Source organism: Muntiacus reevesi, chromosome 3, assembly GCF_963930625.1.
Source record: "Muntiacus reevesi chromosome 3, mMunRee1.1, whole genome shotgun sequence".
In the NCBI taxonomy this organism is placed as follows: Eukaryota; Metazoa; Chordata; class Mammalia; order Artiodactyla; family Cervidae; genus Muntiacus; species Muntiacus reevesi.
Window position 1 is genome coordinate 78,436,811 of NC_089251.1, and position 20,137 is coordinate 78,456,947.

General features: G+C 37.0%; 1 long non-coding RNA gene across 2 annotated transcripts in view; it reads left to right on the forward strand.

The window, feature by feature from the left end:
* The window catches only part of LOC136162967 (uncharacterized), a 453,850-nt gene that overhangs the window by 109,138 nt on the left and 324,575 nt on the right, over window positions 1-20,137 (forward strand). The window lies entirely within an intron of this gene.

A 20,137-nucleotide genomic window follows, 5' to 3' on the forward strand; every position in this document is an offset into this window, starting at 1 on the left:
GAGAAATAACATGGATACCTTATAATTTTTCAGTCAAAAACTGTCAAACAGAAGTTTCCATGTTCTGCGATTTTTTTTTCATACTAATTCACTCTAAAGTATTTCTCTTCCACCATGCCCTTTGCAGAAGTTCATTGAGATTCACACTCTTCTGTAAGTTATTGGAAATGAATGTGATCTTTTATTCTATGTACACTCCAAAGAACATGTTGGCATTGAACAATAACAGTAAAGATGGAAAAAATGAAAAACTAAATGTAGTTCCAGTTTCCAAGATTTAAATGCATCATATTTTAAGGTTGGCACCTTCATATACATGCTATTTCTTGGTAGTATAGAGAGAACAAACAAGAAGCTTAATTTTTCTGAGTATAAAACAATGGGGAAAAAAATCTATTTTTAATTAGCTTGGGCTGATATGAATGATGAGAACAATGCAGACTCTGTATTTTATTTGCATTGTTTTTACAGTTGCACAGGGATAAGTGACCTTGAATTCAGTATAATGAATGAGCCCTTTAATCAACTTTTATATGGATGATCGATTTGAAAATTTTGCTTAGCAAGATAATCCATAGCATGCTGTCCAGGATGCATGTGTCTGACAGCTTTGTGCAGCCCATTATGGGGCAACTAGTAGTGTAGTGTTAGTCGCTCAGTCGTGTCCAACTCTGCGACCCCATGGGCTGCTGCCCGAGTCTGTCCATGGAATTCTCCAGGCAAGAATACTGCAGTGAGTTGCCATTTCCTTCTCTAGGGGATCTTCCCAGGGATCAAACCTGGGTCTCCTGCATTGCAGGCAGATTCTTTACCATCTGAGCCACACAGATTGGATGGGGCAAGTAGACAGAGGTAATATACCTATGTTCTATTGTCACTTCTGCAGCGTGATCCCCCTTACACTAAGTATTTTATTTTTGTGAGAATTGAAGTTATTCATATTCCTATGAGTTCCCTTTAGAAACGTTAGAAAATACAGATAAAGATAAAAGAAGAAAAAATAATTCCATGTCATAGATAGCCTCTTTTCCTCGTGGTGTGTGTGTGTGTGTGTATATACATATGTATACACACATATACACAAACATATATATCATCTATCTATCTACATATTTTCAGATTTTGAAAAATACACATGTAGATGAATTAAGCTATGTACTATGTTGTATATATACTCTGTGTCTTCAGATAGTAGCTGGTGTCTTGTGACAGTGTTTACTGTGATTGCTGATTATAGTCACAATTCTGAAAATTTAGTGTTGGCGAGTTTTTGGATGTGATCATTTGAGTCCTATGCTTTAGTGATCCTTGTGCTCATCCAGCATTTCAGCATATTCCAAAAGGCTGAATGGTTGAATGGGTCAGAGGCTGAAAGATAGGGAAACTCTAATTACCAGTTCAAAACAGTATTTTTGGATTTCTCCATTCAGGGCTCTAGGGCTCTGTCTCCTGCTACAGTTTGGTTCTGTAGGGCTTTCAAAAGTCACTTCACTTAAATCTGCAAATCCTCAGAGGCTGATAAGCATCACAGATGGAAAAACAATCTGATATTTGTTGTCAAGAAACAACAAATTAGCCAGGGTTAGAGTCAACACCCCTTCATTCCAAGTCTGTGGCATCTCCTGTTGCTTCACTCCAGCTCTACCTCAGGAAAGGGAACCTTGTACAAATATTTGCATGCTTTATGCAACCAAGAAAACTTACTCTGAAGTAAATAAAACTTCAATGATCATATCCTAGCCTTTCCCCCAGAAAACATTTACTTTTCAAAATATGTCCAAACATATTTTGAAAGCAAATCTTTAATCCTATACAACTTGAACATAAAAAATATTTTCAGTAAACCTCTTTAAATATTTTTAAAGAGAATGAAACTATGAATTATAAACAAAAAGTAATTTCACATAAGAAATACAGCAGTACTTAAACTGTTAAAGGAAAGGAGTGTTGCCCTTCAAAGGGAATTTCTACGAGAGGATTTGTTTTTGTTGTGATGAAGCTGTTGTTTTCGCAACTATTTTGAAATTCATCCTAGCTTCAGGATCAAGTTATAAGGTATACTAGCAAAATGCTCCTATTACCTGTTGGTCTCACTACTGGTATTTGAGCAGACCCAAATGTATTATCCACCTTGAACATCTATTTCAGTTCTCTCCATGTAATGTTTACATCTTAAAGACAAAATGAAGTAAGAATAACTCTTCCATGATGGTGATTTGCTATCCTAGAGTCTGGGATAGTCTCTGTTCAAAGCAATGTAGATCAGGCCCTAAAGACCATTCTGGAAGAGAAGTTCCAAAATTGTTCTGAGCAAAGCCAACAGTGCCTGTGAGAACTGTGAAGACACACTCTACACTGCCTACTTTGTAGGAGATAAAAAATCGTTTGGTTGTTGAGTTCTGGCACATTGTTCAAATGATCAGTTTCTATTACTTTGTATGTTGATCTAGCATATACGCTTTCTGTATTATTTATAATAGCTGTCATTCTTTTCACCTGGCAAATCAACAGTGAGAATTTTTTTGCCACTAGAAAATATATATGAGGAGTTACTCTTTTGGAAAGATAGTTAAGGGTTGAATAATCGAACAACTGGGTTGCATTGAAGCAATATAGTTTCTGTTGTACACAGTTCAAGAATCAGCTTTTTCTTTGTAAACATTAAAAGTTTGTAAATGAGGTATATGTAGAGAGCCAAAAATCAATCTATATTTAATCATTCCAGTCACTGTTAACAGACCTACAGTCCCAGTAAAGAAGGGAGAAACACAGAGATGTATAGAAATGTAGGGGCGACATAGAGAAGTGCAAGCAGAGTGGGGGAATTGAGAAGCGTCTGCCCATGCCTTTACTTTTTTCCTTTTTTGTGTTTTGGCCAGGAGAAGGCAAAATAGACTGGATCAGAGGACCAAAGACTGATGTTAAAAGTCTTTATGTAGGCACTAGCTCTTATTAAAAGCTGGGCAGGTAGAAGGATACGTGAATGGGGGCAATCTTTGTGCTATTTACAATATAAAGAAGATTGACAGTCCCTGTGAAACTTGCACTTTCTACACTGACTAGTGAAGTCAGGAGTAAGGAGTAGTTAAAGAACAAAAAAGACATGAATTTTTTTTTAAAGAAAAGAGTTCATTTATGTGTAAACATAATATTTGGTCTTACTACAATGCATAGTGATTATTTTGAGGAGATGACCCACAGTATTCATATTTTCTTGTTAAAAAGTCTTCATTATAATAACTGGAGGACTGAAGATGAACAAATACTCAAATAACTGCTGAAACCACTGAATATTTTACTGAAATGCAGGCTTTTCCTACCATCCTGAGGAGCAATAGACAAGGATTTGTAGAGTGATTTATTTCTTAGTGATCCTTTTCTTATGTAGCTTAGATCACAATTCAACTTTTGTCCTTGAATAGAATATAATTTTCAAAATGAGGTTATTATATACATGTATGCAGATATAATATATAGTGTATATAATAATGTTCTTTGTCACTTATTAGATATCAACAAAGGTCTTTTCCCCCCAAGGGGGACTATGTTAAGTTGCAAATACTCTTAATATATTAATTTGCATGAAATGTTACCATCTATTGACCAAAGGTATCATGCTTTAGAAGAATATTAAAAACAGCAGAACTTTTCTTTTTGCATATGAGATTAGATCCTCAGTTTTATTTCTGATGGCGTTTGTAATGAAACAGCAAAAAAAAAAAAAAAAAAAAAAGTTGTTTAGTTGCCGCTCTGTAAAGCACATCACTTGTAGTCCAGGTCTTGAAGTGTTCTTAATTAGGCAGACAACCTTGTTAAAGGGAAATGGAAATAGCCAATAATTGTGCATGAGATCTAATGAAGGCATTACTGAGGGAACCAAGGAAGATATATTTCTGGGCAAAAAAGAGCAGTCACTCCCTTTGTGTGACATTAATTTCTTAAAGGAATGAAAAAAAATTAGGTTCTGAAGAGTACATAGAAGTTCAGTTTCAAATAATTTCAAATAGTTTCAAGAACACCTGAACTACTTGGCTTTGATTTTCTCCAAGCATGTCTTTAAGCTGGTTGAATAAATACTGGGAATGACTGAGTGGGGTATTTCAAATCAAAACTGGGTTTGAGAGCTAAGGTTTAGGACAAGAGAATTAGAAAAGAATCTTAACTCCTACATAAAACAAGGTACCCCAGTGAAACTTCTAACAACCAAGTGAATCAAACTGATGTAATCAGTACTCTCAATGCTACAAACACAGACACATGCTGGATAAAAGCAAAATAACAATAACAACATAATAATAATGAAATCTGAGCTTAAAAGGTGAATACCTAAGCACAAAAGTGGAGAGGGAGCGCAAAGCCAGAGCAACAGAACAGAATATATGGACTTAGGCTACAGAGAGTTAAAGGGGCGCTCTTGCTTAAGCATGGACGATTGGATGGCTACCGCATCTATAGAAAAGAGATGAGAAAACTAAGGAAATAGCAAAGAAGTTCTCTGGATGCCTGGAGCTATAAGTGAGTTAAAAACAAAAGTCAGTTACAAGAAATCAAATCCCCAAATTTAACTTATTTTACTATTACAATATTAGAACTACAAGCTGAGAAATTATTAACAAAACACTTTTGAAGTCCTCAGAGAAGCAAATAGTAAACCACTAAATGTGGATTCTTCCATAAAACAGAGCCCTTAAGACATCTTAGAAAATACAACCCTCACTGAATATGAGTTCATAATTAAAATGGTAAATTATGTGAGAAAATTATGCATCAGGACAGAAAATTAGTTAGTGCAAGATAGAGGAGAATTAGTACTCCAAGCAGAGAAAATAGAACATTCTGAAAGATTCTATACAATAACTATAATTAAAGGACTTTTGAGCTTAATGAAGGAATAGAAACTGTAATAAATACAACTGATGTATAGAAAAAGACCATGTAGATTTGAAAAAATTCAAGTAGAATCTCTAAAAATAAAAGTTATTAAAATTATAAACAATACTTGACTTAAATAATATATTAAGTACCAAAAGGAGATAACTGACCAAGTGGAGAGTGATCTGAGGAAGGTACTAGTGCGCTGAACCTAAAGATAAAAAGAAAGACAGTAAGTACTGGTTAAGAAACATGGAGGAGAGAATGAGAAGGCCCAACAGAAAGATGGGACAGAGGCAATAATTTAAGATATAATGCCTGATTTTTTTTTGTAGAATTGAAGAAATATATTAATGCCTAAGTGGAAGACGCACACAGGTTCTAAAGAATATGAAATAGATTTACACACAGACATCCTATGGTGAAAACTGTGGAACCAATTAAGGCACAGACAAAAATGTAAAAGCAGCCAGAGAGAAAAACTAATGTCCTGCTAACAGTTATCAGCAGTAGACTGCAAAAGAAAATAGAGTAATAGGTAGAAAATTTTAAGGGAAATTCACTGTTAACTTAGAATTCTAAACCAAGTTAAACTATAATATAAGAATTAAGATAACATATAGACATTTTCTGATGAAGAGGAGCAGGGCATTTATGACTTAAAGACTCTTACTCTTAGTACTTCAGGAGAGAGGGAATTGAACTCAGAAGGACTTGGGCGTGAAAAAGCAATGGAGAACTAATATTGCTGAACATGTTGATAAATCTGCATAAGCGCTGACTATAAAAATAAAGTTCATTTAAGTGACAGCTAAAGTGGAAGCAACATTTCCAAAGTAATATCGTGGAGCATTGAGGGAATGGTGCAGAGGAAGAGTGGAGTGTATATTGAAGAGGAGGATACATTAATTTCAGTCTCTAGGTTATGTCTTCATGTTCAAAATGAAAAAGTAATAAGTAAAAAAAGTAGAAAGAAAGCAAGTCAGCAAGCCAGTAGTGGGAGACAAAGGAATTAAGAAATTCTATCAGACAACGACAGGAAAGAAAGAAGGAAGAAACTGAAAACAAAATGAAGAGGTTAAATGGTTATATACATGAATTTTACAGAACTTTTAAAACACATATAGATATTTTATAATCATATCAGGCATATTAAGGATTATAATCATATGAGATAGGTGATAAATGAGAGAGGGAAATGGGGAAAAAATTGAGTGTGAAACTAGTGATTATTTACTGAAAAATGTGATTAATTGAACTGTTTGTCCTTGATTTAAATTATGGAGAAGGGAAAGTCAGATGAAAGAGATAAATTCAAGAATATGAATAAGCATAATAATCATAAATAAATAAAATTTGTTGAAATACATAAAGTCAAGGATTGAGAGGAAACATTTTTTCTCTTTATGAGATATAGCTAAAATCTGAAAGAAAGTAAAGAGATGGAAAAAGAACATATCAGACAAATAATACCTGAAAGAAACTTGGCATAAGAACCTTAACATCAGACTAAATAGATTCAAACTAAATAGAGCTTCCCTGATAGCTCAGTTGGTAAAGAATCTGCCTGCAATACAGGAGATCGTAGTTTGATTCCTGGGTCGGGAAGATCCGCTGGAGAAGGGATAGGCTACCCACTCCAGTATTTGGGTCTGGAGAATTCCATGGACTGTATAGTCCATGAAGTCCCAAAGAGTAGGACATGACTGAGTGACTTTCACTTTCAAATAGATTTAAAGTCACAGAACAATATTAGGAGTAAAAGATAATTGTGGATAAAAGAGACAGTAGGCTATACCAAAAGAGTGGCATAACAAATGCACTATATTATAATGTAGTTTCAAAATATAGAAACTAAAAGTGCACAGAAATGCAAGTATAAATTGATTAAGCCCACAGTCATAGTGGAAGATTTAATAGACCTTTCAAAATAAGTAGAAAAACATACAGGGGAGTGGATCAACACATTTAACAAGCTTGACTTAATATATAGACAGATATAAATATATAGATTTAGATATATCTCTGCCCCTTAAACATATAGAGAATGCATGTTCTTCCAAATACAGGCCAAATACATTAACACATACTAGGTCAAAAGTAAAGTCTTAATATATTCCAAAGACTGGCTATCATATAGATCATGTTCTCTGGCCATAACTATACTTAAAAAAAAAAAACTAATAATAATATATCAAAATAGTAACTAAAAAGCCCTCAAAATCAGCAACCCCATTTATATGGGAACTAAACAATGCACCTGAACCCAAAATAGTGATCCTGTTAAGGGCTTTTCTGTTTTTGAGTAATGGTTAAGTTCAAGGATGCCCAGGAAGGCATAATATGTAATAAAATCCATGTATACATATACAAATCTCTGTTATCTGGCCCTCAGAGAAATCTCAAGTATGTGTTTCTGTTTCCAGTTTTACAGATGAAGAAAATGGGGGTCAGTAACTTGCACAGAGTCACACAACTTATAAGTTGTGGAAACAGAATTCACCTCCATTTTCTTTAACACTGGCACAGAGAGAGACATACAACTGGAAATTGCCCGCGAAGAGAAGAGATGGAATGGCTAATCTGTACAAGAAACCCGAGAGAAGGAAATGTAGTTGATTCATTCATTGGGCAATTATTCAGAGAGTCAATATGTAGAGCTCACAAGTAAATGCATGTGAGCTCTTTAAGGAGTTGACGCTGGGTAATCAGGCTTTCCCAGAAGACAGAATAGTACTATCTCTTGTTTTAATAGCATTTTGTAAAATTTAACTCATGTAACAAATATTAGATATTATCATTAATGTTATACGTTGCCCAGAAGTCCTTGTGTTTCCTGGAAGCTTTATGGAAAATCTACTTTATTTTAGTGGTAAATTCCAGATAACAGAGTTTATGCTCAAAGAATAGTAGGAGAACCTAACTAGGAGATTTTCACTATCTCCCTGGCCTACAGAGTAAAATAAAGTGATGCACAGTGAAGTTTGTGTGTGTGTGTTTGTGATTAAAGTAATTCTTTTTTTAAAATTATGTAACAATTTTTAAGTTGAAGTATAGTTAATTTACAATATGTGTTAGTTTCAGGTATGCAGCGAAGTGATTCAGTTATACACAGTTTTATATAGATACTTTTTAAGATTCTTTTCTATTACAGATTATTACAATGAATTGAATATACTTCAATGGGCTATATAGTAGGCCCTTGTGGTTTGTCTATTTTATATATACTAGTGTGTGTATGTTAATCCCAAACTTCTAATTTATCTCTCCCCTGACCTCCATCACCATGATCCCCTTTGATAGTCATAAGCTTGTTTTGTATGTCTGTGAGTCTATTTCTATTTTGTGACACATCAAAATTTAAAGTAAGATAACAGTATCATGTTTTTTTTTTAACCATTTTTGAAAACTATATTTTATCCCACCTAGAGAGAAATAGGTATCCTTATCTCCTCTTTTGGAGGTAAATGAATTTTCTTCTAGCTGTCTTTTTCACTGAGTGCAGATCTTTTAAATGTCTTAACAATGCTGTCCTTTCAGTGGGCCAAAAGTTTAAGCTCCTGTTCTCCCAGACAGCCATTGGTTCCCAAAACTCTAGTTTTGTGGTGTTAACATTTAATCCCAGGGCACTTCTGGCTGCAGAGTTTGTCTACCAGTTTGGTTTCAGCATATTACTTTTATGAGCTTTGGGGATTTCTGTTTCTTTCTTGTAAGCTGAGCAACGCATTTAAACTTACATTTGCATTTTTTTATCCAGCATCTAGATTTTCTGTAGCAGGTGGGCTTTTCAGAACTTCAAGTCTGACAAGTGCATATCCTTAAAGCATTCTTCTTAATTGCAGTTAGAGTGAAATTTCCAAATATGAGTCTGACCATATCTCAAATTACTGTTCAAAACTCATCAATGACCTCAATAACTGTAGAGATAAAGCCCATATTCTTCTTGTTTTCTAGGATGGTTAATTTATTTCTTTTCTTTTTAAACTTTTAAATTTTGTATGAAGGTGTAGCTGATTAACAGTGTTGTGATTGTTTCAGATGAACAGTGAAGGGACTCAACGATTCATATAGAAGAGTCCACCATGCTCCTCTGTCCACGTGATTTTCCAGTGTAATATGCATCCATTTCCCCACAAACCCCTCTCCTGCCCAGGCTGCCACATAATATTGAGCAGAGTTCCATGTGGTATACAGTAGGCCCTTGTTGGTTATCCATTTTAAATATAGCAATGTGTTCGTGGCTATCCCAAACTCCCTAATTATCCCTTTCCTCATCCTTCCCCCGGCAACCATAAGTTTGTTCTCTAAGTCTGTGAGTCTCTTTCTGTTTTATAAGTCCATTTATATAATTTCTTTTCAGATTCCAAATATAAAGGATGTCATGCAGTATTTCTCCTTCTCTCTCTGCCTTACTTCACTCAGTATGACAATCTGTAGGTCCATCTATGTTGCTGCAAATAGCATTAGTTCATTCTTTTTAATGGCTGAGTAATACTCTACTGTTATATATACTACATCTTCTTTTTCCATTCCTTTGTCTATAAGCCCACATTCTTGAAATGGTCCATGAGGACCTGCACAAGCTGAAAGCACCTCTATCCTCATCAGGTGCCTTCCTTTCTTCACTTCGGCCTGAGAACTCCCTTATTTCTGTAAAGGTGGTATTTCTTTCAGCCTCAAGATTTTCACATATACATCTCTCCTGGATCACTTTCCTTGAATGCTCTCCTGGATCACACTTCCTGGATCACTTTTCTTGAATGGTTTTATCTAGTTAAATTTCTTGTTGGCATCTAAGTTCCATGAGGGGTGGGATCATCTCTGTAGGTTCCTTGTTGCATGCCACTTGTTCTGATGTTTTAGACATTCCACAGTATTTGTTGAATGATGTGGTTTAGTCGCTAAGTTGTGTCTGACTCTTTGTGACCCCATGGACCGTAGCCCACCGGGCTCCTCTCTCCATGTAATTTTCCAGGCAAGAATACTGTGGGTTGCCATTTCCTTCTCCTTCTTCACCACCCAGGGATTGAACCTGGGTCTCCTGCATTGCAGGTGGATTCTTTACCAACTGAGTCACCAGGGAAGCCCCATGATTCCTACAAGAATCACTCAATAAGTGAACTACTTGTCTTCATCTTTACACTTACTTTTCCTCCTCTGTTCATTGTCTTTTGAATAGGACAATGCATTGTCTTTCAGGCTAGAAATTGGAGCCATTCTAGTCTCTTCTTTCTTTTACACTACCACTGGTAATCAATAATCTTGCTAAATAACTAAGACAATTATTCTTTCTTTTTAATCTTGCTACCACTATCCTGCCTGAGTTCATTATTTCTTACTTGGATTATTACATATATTACCTAACTGAGTAACTTGCTCTAGCTTGGCTCCTGCAAACAAATCTATTTTCCTTCCCTTCTTAAAGTTCTTAAATGTTTGCCCATTAATGCCTTAGTCTGGCATGCACATTTATTGTGTTTCTTCTTCATCTCCCATCCCTCTCTATTCCACGTGCATCACAAGCTTGAGCTATGTTAATCAAACTTTCATAGAGCACTTATTACTTGGCAAGCTATATACTAGAAACTGTAACCTACATCATTTCAGTTACTCCTCTGAAAGTCTGAGTTTGTATTTTCCTCGGGAGGGAACAGAGATGTAGAGAGCGAGAAATTACTTGGTCTCTAGATTATGTTGCTGACCTGTGGCAGAGCCAGGACTGAAAGCTAGATCTTCTGAACTCCAAAACCCATGTTCATTCCATTAGTGTGTTTCCAGGAAAAAAGTTTGAGAACATTGTGGAGAAGAATGAAATCTACCATTGAGTCACCGAGGCAAATGGCAAGATGATGTCATGGTGATATAAAAATCAGATGCCAAATAAGAGATACATTTTTAAAAGGTCTTAAAGGAAGCTTTTTCTTATTTTCTGGTTTTTTTTTTTTTTCTTTTTCTTTTCTGGTTTCTCTCCACCTCTTCCTTTCCCAGTCCATGGAAACAAAATCAAATAATAGTCCTTAGAAACAAACTCAGAACTACCCCAACCCTAGACAAAATTAGAAGATAGGGTTTTTTTTTTTTTTAACTTTTTATTTATTTTGGAATATCAGTGAACAATGTGGTGATAGTTTCAGGTAGACAGCAAAGGGACTCAGCCATACAAAAACATCTACCCATTTAGAGGGCAGATTTTATATGAATCATTTTGATATGTCTTCTGATAGAGTATAGAATTATATTTTCCTTGACTTTCAGTCTTAAGATTCACCTATTACTGTTTGACCCTCATGTTTTTTTCCTGTCAGTCATATAGAATGAGCACCTGGGATCTATGTGTGCCCCAGTTTCCTTTCTCGGGTATTGCCAGATCCTGTGGGGAAGCGGTAAAAAATCTGCCTGCAATTCAGGAGACATGGGTTCAATCCCTGGATCAGGAAGATCCCCTGGAGGGGGAAATGCCAACCCACTCCAGTATTCTTGCCAGGAAATTCCCATGGACAGAGAAGCCTGATGGGCTATAGTCCATTGGGTCGCAAAGAGTTAGACGTGACAGCACAGATGCATGTGTACATGTAGAGCCTAAATAGCAGTTCTTAGAGCCAGGATCCTGATTCCCTGAGCCAATCCATTTACGTACTCCTCCTTTTGTACTTCTAAATAACTATTGAATTCTTCATTTCTTCTCTAGCTTTCCAATAGTCTTTTAAACCACGGACTTTGACCATCTCAGATTTATCCTGCACATAATTTCTAGAGCAATCTGTTTGAAGCACAAGTGTAACTGTGTTATTTCTTTGCTAAAAAAGAAACAAAACATAACAAAACCTCTCAGTGGCTCCTGGCCAGCGCAGGCTAAAAGCCAAATAACTCAGCATAGCCGGTACCTGCCCCTGCCCCTGCCCCAGCTTTCTCTCACAATCCAATGACGTTGAATGACTGTGGTTTCTTAAAATGCTGACTTAAAAAAAATTTTAACTTATTTTTAAATTAAATATCGTTGCTTTACAATGTTGTGTTAGTTTCTGATGCACAGCAAAGTGATTCAGTTATATATATACACACAGTAAGACCTTGTTGTTTATCCATTCTATATATAATAATTCACATCTGCTAATCCCAGATTCCCGATGCATCCCTCCCCTTGCCCCGCACTGGCAACCACAAGTCTGTTCTCTACATCTATGAGTGTGTTTCTGTTTTGTAAATAGGTTCATGTGAGTCATATTTTAGATTCCACATAGAAGTGACATCATATGGTATTTTTCTTTCTCTTTCTGACTTATTTCACTAGTATGGTAATCTCTAGGTCTCTCCATGTTGCTGGGTTTCCCTGGTAGCTCGGTTGGTAAAGAATCTGCCTGCAATGTGGGACATCTAGGTTTGATCCCTGGGTTGGGAAGGTCCCCTGGAGATGGGATAGGCTACCCACTCCAGTATTCTTGGGCTTCCCTGGTGGCCCAGACAGTAAAGAATCCACCTGCAATGCGGGAGATCTGGGTTCAGTCCTGGGTTGGGAAGATTCCCTGGAGGAGGGCACGGCAACCCACTCCAGTATTCTTGCCTGGAGAATCCCATGGAGAGAGGAGCCTGGCCGGCTACAGTCCATGGGGTCATAAAGAGTCGGGCATGACTGAGTGACAAAGCACATCCATGTTGCTGCAAATGGCATTATTTCATTCTTTTTTATGGCAAGGTAGTATTACCTTGTATATATGCACCACTATTTTATCCATTCATCTGTTAAAGGACTTTTGACTGCTCCCATGTCTTCGCTAATGTGAGCAGTGCTGCTATGATCATAGGGATTCATGTTTCTTTTCAAATTAGAGTTTTATTTGGATATATGCACAGGAGTGGGATTGTGGATCATATGGCAACTCTATTTTGAGTTTTTTAAGGAACATCCCTGATGTTTTCCATAGCAGCTACACCAGTTTACATCTCCATTACTGTAGGAGAGTTTCTTTTTCTCCATACCTTCTCCAAAATTTGTTATTAGTAGACATTTTAAAGATGGTCACTCTGACTGGTGTGAGGTGGTGCCTATTGTTAGTTTTGATTTGCATTAAGGAACCACTTTTTATACTTCTTCAGACAGATGGTGGGTTTCGGTTATTTTGTTAGGCACGGTTACCCTGTGCTTGCCTATTGATGTTTCTTTCTGAGAATATTTCAGAGATGAATGGATTTCTAATTCCCTGGTTTCAAATCTGATCTGATGCAGCTAGGAGAAGCAGGCTGTGACGTAACACAGTACGGCACAGAAACCACCAAAGTTGGGTCAGAGGGCCAGGTGGGGACTTGAGGACTCTTTCGTTAGGCCATGGGTAAGTTCATGGAAAATATCTCAAGTTCCATAGACTCATTCTTCAGCCACTCTAACAAAGATGTTCTGAAGAGTTCAGTGCTGGTACCTCATTAAAGACTGCATTTAGCTTTAGTTCATTCTCCCACTCCTCAATTCCTGTTCATCCAGCAGAACTTTGAGATATTGTAAATGTCCAGCCCTTGCCAACACAATTCCATTACAGATAACCAGTGAACCCCAAACAGCAATAGCAGAATAGGCAAAGCTTCAGATCAAATCACTATCTTGAAGGAGAAGCTTGAGTTAATTTTATGAATGTGTGGATAAAGAAAAAGAGAAACTAGAACAATTAGAGAGGAGGTGTCCTCTATGGTAGATAAAGGAATCCTAACAGGAGTTATGCCCCTAAAAGAGAGAAACCAACACATGGAAGATAGTGTTTTAAATAATCATTCAAAAAGATTCTCCTAAAATAAAAGAATCAAATGACCATGTTGAAAAGATTATACTGGGGGTGGGGTGAAATATAGCTGTCTAGATCAAGATATATTCTGCTCAAGTTATACATTATGTCAAAATTATCAAAGGTTAAAAAACCGAAGTTAAGAAAATTGAAGTACTTTTGGAGAGAAGAAGCAATACACCTCCAAGAGGCCAGTGCCTGGAATAGCTTCAAACTTCTTCCCGAATATGATTCTAGGAGACAGCAGAGCAGCTGCAACAGAGTTCAGAAGGAATATGCAGCCCCAGATATTAACTGGCCAAGTTTTCATTCATTTATAAGGCAGCAAGTAAACATTCTTAAATATGGAAGAATTTATGGAATATGATCCCTTTGAAAAAGCACTCCTTGACAAAACCAAAACCAAACCAAACCAAACCAAACAAAAAACCCAGAGAATCAAAGGGTCAATCAAAGTATTGAACTGAGAAATGGAGAAGATATGACAAAGACACATATAAGATCATTGAATCCAAAGAAATACAGACCTAAGGTTAAATACCTAGGGGGTTATGGTTGTGAATGGAATGGAAATATTACATATTTTAGGGCAGAAAAACAGTAAAGCACCAAGATAAATGTGGATGTAGGGAAAAAAGAAGGGAACAATTTTAACATTTCATCCTCCATAACAGTGTTGATATGAACTAAAGCTGAAACATGAAGTTAACAATAAGGAAAATATAGTAGTCATTTATCGGAAGTTCAGCAATTTCCTTTAGTTTTGTTTCAGATAGTTATACTTCTGTTAAATTAATGTAAAATTATACTTAATACCCCCAGTTAAAATATTATATATGTTCTAGTCCTATTGTCATAAAATTCTTTCTGTCCAATTCTGCTCACCTGTCTGAGTGGCAGTATGTTTAAAGCAGAGCTTCTCAACTTTATTGTGTCTATGAATCACCTGGGGTTCTTCCTGGCGTGTAGGCTTGGGGGAAGGGCATGAAATTCTGCATATTGAGTAAGTTCCCAAGTGTTGCTGGCTTCCCAGGTGGCGCTGGTGATAAAAAACTCACCTGCCAATGCAGGAGGCATGGGCATGTGAGATGCAGGTTCAATCCCTGGGTCAGAAAGATCCTCTGGAGAAGGGCGTGGCAACCCATTCTAGTATTCTTGCCTGGAGAATCCTATGGACAGAGGGAGTCTGTTGGGCTACAGTCCATGGGCTCACAAAGAGTCAGAGACGACTGAAGTGACTTAGCATGCATGCACACACTCAAGTATTGCTGGTGCTGCTGCCTCTTGGACCTTACTTTAAGCAGCAAAGGAATTTAGGCTGTGAACACTGACCTGGTCCCAGATGGCCTACATTGGATTGCTGGAGCCACTACTTACTACTTGTTTGACTGTGAACAAGTCAGATTCTGTACCTGGATTTTCCAGTCTATAAAATTGAGGTTTTACTGATTATTATTCCCAACAGTAATCTGTAAAATGACTATAGGTTATTATTCTCAATAATAATCTATAAAACAAGAATAATAATAGTGCCTGTCAACAAAAGTTAAGTATGATAAAAATTCCAGTCAATCCTAAAGGAAATTAACCTTGAATATTCATTGGAAAGACTGAGGCTGAAGCTCCAATATTTTGGCCACCTGATACTAAGAGCTGACTCATTGGAAAAGATCCCGATCCTGGGAAAGATTGAGGGCATGAGGAGAAGGGGGCGACAGAGGATGAGATAGTTGGATGGCATCATTGACTCTATGGACATGAGTTGAGTAAGCTCTGGGAGATGGTGAAGGACAGGGAAGCCTGGCATGCTGCAGTCCATGGGGTCACAAAGAGCCAGACATGACTGAGTGACTGAAAAACAATGTGATGAAAATTGATTATTGTTACAAGCTATATTAACCCTGGACCAGAAACCAAACTTCTCCTGGCTCCAGTTTCCCCATTTGTAAAAATTGCTACCTCATAGAACTGTGTGACAACTAGAAGTAATTTATTTAAGATGCCCTTCATGGTATCTGGCATAATATAGATAATCAGTAAAGGATAATTACCTATATTTATTGTTATTATATGTTATAATGTAATAATACTAACAATTTCTTCTAATAACCCATATAATCATACATCTACCAATCCATTTATTTACTCCCTCATATTTTATTTATTCATTCTATAACTGATTTTTGAGTTTTTCCTCTGTTTCAGGAGATGCTAGCTCAAGCATGAGGATTATGTTCATAAACAAGACAGTCTAGTGGACCTTTCAGTCTAGTAGGAGAGAAGAAGCAAAGACATCATATGCAAAGTCATAGTTAAGTGTTGTGAAGAAAAACTAAAGCAAGATTAAGGATGGAAGGTGATGCTTGGGGTAAGGAGAAGGATTATTAGACAAGTGGTCAGGACAGATCTCTTAGAGGAAGAGGCAACTGAGCAGACACCCAGATAAGGTGAGGGAGCAGAACTTGAGAAGTTCCAGTGAAAATATTTCCATCATAGATTCTTATGAGGTTGGAGGTCAGTGTTTCTAGTTCTGAGAGAATGTGATACAATGCCAGGAGTTAGAGGCAGGGCCAGATCAGTATTTTCAAAACCCAAAGTCACAGTTCATCAGTGGGTTGCAAACAGCATTAAAAATAAATAAATAAAAAAAAGGATGGGTCAGGATTGAAGATATCACAGTGCATATTAAGGGTAAGTGTTGCTTTGTGGAATTAAATATATGTACATGCATGTGTGTATGTGCTGTTATGATTTAAAAATGAATTTCTTGAAGTACCAGTGCAATAAGTTTCCAATATAGTGGACTAAATTATGTTGACCCTTGTGGTCTGTGATAAAGAGCGAAGGTTTATTCAGAAAGGCAAGAAGCCACAGAAGAAGTCTGGAGAGCAGAGGAGAGCCGTGCTGGGTTGATGTATTGAAGTTCTTTGACTTCTGGGTGGAAAGCTGACTGAGGGGAGCAAGAGTGAGAGAAAACAAGAATACCTTCTTGCTGGATCACCTCTCACCGATAGCACTGTGGTAGGCAGGTAATGTCTCCTGCACTGCCAAAGGTATCCAAGTCCTAAACCTTGGAGCTTGTACATATGTTATGTTAAGTGGCAAAGGGGACTTTGCAGATGTGCTTAAAATTGAGATGCAGAGAGTATCCTGGATTATTTGGGTAGACTGAGCCTAATCACAAGAGTCCTTAAATATGGAAGGGAGCAGCAGAAGAGAAAGTCAGGGTGATATGATGTGAAAGACACTTCACGTGCCATTTCTGGCTTTAAAGATGGTGGAAGAGGCCATGAGTCAATGGATATGGGGGATTTGTAGCTGCTGGAAAATACAAGGATCCTAGAACTTTTGGAAAGCAACTTGATACTTTGATTTTAGCCTGGCATGATCTGTGTTGGACTTGTTAACCTGCAGAACTGTATGATTATAAATCTGTGTTTTTTAAGCCACTGTATTTGTGGTAATTTCTTATGGGAGCAATAGAAAAATGGCACAATCATGTTGCCTCTTAAACCCATCTTCACCCCCTCCCTCATCACAGACCTCTTCAGAGCACTGACATGAGGTCTGGATTTAAGTTCCCTCAGTTGCCCTCACTGCCCCACAGGTTCCCCACAGAACTCTCTGTTCCTTCTGCTGTCTGCTGGTTTCCATTCTGCATTTCCAGCACCTGCTTTCAGTGATTCTCAATAGAGATGCCTAGCAGTGAAGGAACACTCAACCTGAAATCTTTTGTTGTCAAAAAGAGATACAGAATTAAGTTGAAGAAAATGAGGAAAGAATTGAGGTTGGGGGAGGCTGCAACTAATTTCTTTCACTTTTGAATTTTCATTTTAAAATGTTAAGACAAGTGGATTATCTCATAGCTGTTGGTATTCAATGATGAAAAATTGATGATTAATTCACTTTGGGTTTATTATAGCAAAGGGCAATGGTTTAGTTTGTCCAAATTCAAATATAGGGCTGAGCTAGTTGCTTTTAATACATTCTGTGAATGTGTGGGCAGCACTGGAGCCAAGTTCTTTGTGCTTTATCACTACTGGCTGGATCAGTGTTACTCAAATACTCTACTAGCCATATGGTCTTCAAATAGAAATGACTTGTCGTAATTTTTACTATGAATGACATCATTAGATTGGTCTAATGAAAAATATAAGGGATAAATGTTTCACTAGCACTTATTCAGTAATGATAATGTCTAGTATCGAGGAAGCTTTTTCTAATTTTGACAGTTTTCTCACACAAAGAACTCTTAATCCTCACAGAGATCTTGTTTGGCAAGAAGGACAGGTGTTCATCTACTTTGCAGATGATAAGCAAGGGACTCTGGGAAGTTACTAGATCTTCTCAAAGTAAGTGGCAGAAACTAGAACCCAAGTTGTCAGATTCCTAATTAGTATCTTCACCAGTTCCCCTTGATATCCTAAAAAGCTTCACCTTGTTTATTTGGTGTCTTAGCAGAAATGATCCACATGAGGTTGGCCTTGACACCCTGAAACTCCAATTTTTAAATATTTCCAACCATTCAAATAGAGATTTGTAACATCTACAACCTTGGTACGCAGTGAATAATAAGTACAGTTTAACCACTTCTTTCTGGTTAGGGTGTATTATTATCAGTGTTGATTATTGTATTGTGAGGTCCTTGAAAACCATTCCAGTTATCAGTGCCTATCCCATGTGATTCTGCACTGCCAGCCTTTTATTTTTGTATTGACTTTTCTCCTCGATAGTTTGTCCTCCCAGGACACTGGCTTCTATTAAAAGCTCTTGATTGTTGCCTGTGTCCCTCAGGCGACAAAGAAAAGTTGCCTGAGGGACACATCTCACCTGTGGAGCAAGGTGCATGGACTTTGTGAGTCTCCCTTACTGAATTTGATATGTCCTAGATGGTTCAAGTTATCAGAAGTCTGACTGTAATGCCATTCACATTGGATATTACTATGAACATATAAGTAACACTCTCTTGAAAAGAAGATTACGTGGAGCTTATTTATTTATTTGCTGTCCTGGGTCTTCTCTAGGTGTGGCCCTCAGGCTTCTCTTGCTGCAGTGTATGGGCTTAGCTGCTCCACAGCATGTGGGATCTTAGTTCCCTGACCCGGGATCGAGTCCACATCCCCTCATTGGAAGGTGGATTCTTAACCACTGGACCACCAGGGCGTCCCTACATGGAGCTTATTTTTAAAATACTGCTTACAGTTATTATCTCATAGGAATCTGATGACAAATGTTGAATAACATTCTAATGCATATGACAGATGTGGCACCTTGAAATCTGTCCTCATGTAAGGTTTTCTTTTATGGAGCAGCAACTAAGTAACACAGTTTAAACAGAAGATTACAAAATAGAACAGGATAATGTCAACTTAATAGAGTGTTTTAATTTTTTATTCCTATAAATCCCTTATGTAAGTCTTAATAACCTTTAATCATGTTCCACTCTGCCATTATAAACAAAGTACTAATTTGTTATTTGGTAAATAGATAAACAGTATTTACATGTTAATCTTAGAATACAAATTCTAGGGCATTTTTTTTCCCCTCTAAAGCTGTTTGAACTTTACAGCCACCTTATTAGTTCTTATTTTAAAATATTGAAACAATATTACCAGGAGATATTTCTTAATTTTGTATGAGATAGTTCGTTGACTATATTAAGTACTCATGCCCAGGAGAACTTTGATTGAGAACACTGTTTGAAAGAAAAAATAAAAACCATGTAAATTTGCAAAAGAAAGCAAACGTCATATTACTTAGCAAAATGTAATTTCATAATTTAAATTCCATTGATGGCAGAAGGGTGTTTCTGGGGGAATTTGCCTACAGGGGAAAGGAGAGAGCTAGAATGGATTTGATTCCAGGCTGTGTGAATCACACCTGTTGGGTGGTGACAGAGCAGGCTGTTAATTCTCAATGCCATTTGAGCTGTGCTCCTTACTCCTGCTTGAAATTGCTTGAAGTTTTCCACATTTTTTACCACCTCTGCTGCACGACTAGTGCTGAATAAAATGCTGAGATGCAGGCTTCCACTGCGAACTGGTACATGAGCTTGAAAGGATGCTGACACTTATCCTATCTTAGACAGATATAAGTGTCATCTGCAAGTGGTTTTTCTATTATCCTATTGAACACATCTCTTTATTGACCCATATCCTCTTAGACCTTCTTGCAGGGCAAGCTGTGGTGTTTACTGCCTGGGTTCAAATATTGGCTTTTCTGCTAACTGACTTGGTTGCTTTGAGCAAGTCATTGAATGACTCTGAGCTTTAATTTCCTCATCTAAATAAAAAAAAGATTATAATGCCTCATAATTTTGTCATGAAGGCTAGGTGAGTTAATACCTATAAAGCACTTGGATCAGTGCCTGGTACAGTAGTAAATATGACATATTAATAAGTATCAGCAATTAATGGTACTGGGCTACAAAATCTTTGAGGTCACTGGTGTATTTACAATTGCTATATCCACAATATCTGACATGACATACAGTA